Source organism: Silene latifolia, chromosome 11, assembly GCF_048544455.1.
Source record: "Silene latifolia isolate original U9 population chromosome 11, ASM4854445v1, whole genome shotgun sequence".
Classification (NCBI taxonomy): domain Eukaryota; kingdom Viridiplantae; phylum Streptophyta; class Magnoliopsida; order Caryophyllales; family Caryophyllaceae; genus Silene; species Silene latifolia.
The window spans coordinates 140,039,327-140,041,419 of NC_133536.1; positions in this window are offsets into that span (position 1 = coordinate 140,039,327).

The window sequence follows — 2,093 nt, forward strand, 5'->3', positions numbered from 1 at the left end:
ATAAATGATTCCAAGACCCAAATATTAAACAAAAATGAGCATTGCTTGGGTGAAACATCTCATGTAAATTCGGTAAGTCAACGGTTGACTAATTCTACCTCTAGAACTCTTGGTTGACGAATTTCCTTAAATTCATCTACTAGCCCCGGAATACAAGACCGCCTTATACCCCGTTGAGTCCAACCAATTTTGGTGCGTGATAACCGTTTACCACCCTACTTACCCAAGGTAAAAAGAGAACACCCCGCTTAGGCGAGCGTGGCTCTGATGAACAAGGGATTCATAGGTGTTACTAATTCGTAAGGCTAATCTCAATTTTAGTTATGTGAGAGATCTTGTCAATTTAGTCATAAATTCCCTATAAGTGAACTAAGTCGGTGAATGTAAATGACGTGAATTGACAACCGCGAAAAATAAAATGCATGTGAATGGCGATTTTGGCATGCGCGAAAATGAAAACAAGCAAGCATATGAATAATCCTAGTATGGCCACCTAGTTAAAATAAACTAGACTATTACATATCGGAAACCAACTCCTTGGTCCCTTCCCTCTTCATTCCAAAACCAACTAATTTAATGATGAATAATTAGTTTGATTTGGCGATATTTTGCTAATTTAGTCGGTAAAATCATAACTTTTAAGTAATAAATCCAAAATAATTGAAAATATTACCAAAAATTGAAACAAAAATTTTGAATATTCTGGAACACTCCCAACAACACCAAAATGTCAGAAAAAATGCCCAAAAATTCGGATAAAATTTTATGAAGAAAATGATCGATATTTATTGATTTTTAACCACTAAAACCAATAAACATCAAAACAAGGTGAAATCACATTTTAAATTTCACTTTTAACTTTTAAATAATATTTTTAAATGTACATAAATTTATCAAGGGCAGGAACAAATGTTTCGAGTATATGATTAATTTATTTCACTTTTATCGACTTTTATCTCATAAAATCAATAAACATGCAAAAGTTCAAACCAACCTTCAAAGTTTTACATAAAACCTGTAGAAAACATGCATGAAACGCCATAAAAATGTTATGACCCGAATCAACTTCTAACTATTTTTAGTTAACTCTTAACCAAAATACGGTATTTTTGACTCGGTTTTCTACCAAAAATCATTAAAAATAGCAAAATAACTTCATAAATCACCAACTTTTACCACAAACCTTTTGAGATCACTAGGTATGCATGCACAAAACGTTTCATGCTAAAACCATATCTAACTCAATTTTTGAGTTTTTATAAATTATCTCATAATTTATTAATATGCTTAAAATCAACATGCAAATTACAAGCCTAGCTCTGATACCACTTGAAAGATCATAGATCCTAATTAGACTCTCTAATTAAAATAAATTATCTCATAATATTTTCATTTAGTGATCTATGTAACATGCATGCAAATATAAAAACATAAAAATAAAGATTGAGGAAAAACAATTTCCTTACATTGATATTTATGGTAAAAATGGGCACAAACTAGATCACCTATCTAGTTTGTTCTTGAGCTAAATAAAGATGGATGATCCTCCTAGAAAAACCTTCAAAAAGAAAGTCTCCTTCAAGTTGCACCCAAGAACAACACCCAAAATAATCTTACAAGTATTAACTAGATACTTGTAAAATTAACCCTTGATAATATTTATAATATTGCTAACAAGCTTAGTAAATATTTATTTTGTATACTAACAAGCTTAGTAAGTGATGAATATTTATTTTAGAGAGATAAGCAATTTTTGTTCACATGCAAAAACAAGTGAGCTAGCATACGAAAAATGAACAAAAATTGGTCTATATTAGAGGAGGAAAACCGGTGGGAGGGGTGGAGTAAGAGAGTGGACTTGTTTCAATTTTTGTCCAATCTTTATCACATGCGCAATTATCATATGACAATTTTATGGAAGAAAAACAAGCAAAGTGAAATGATTATGTTTATAATCATCCACTACACTCCATTTACATAGTCCAATGTCCCATTTACGGGTCTATTTTGATTCTTATATTTGCGCACAAATACGTGTAAATTATATTTAAACATCGTATTATGTTTAAATGCTTCCTATTAATTTCGTCCAA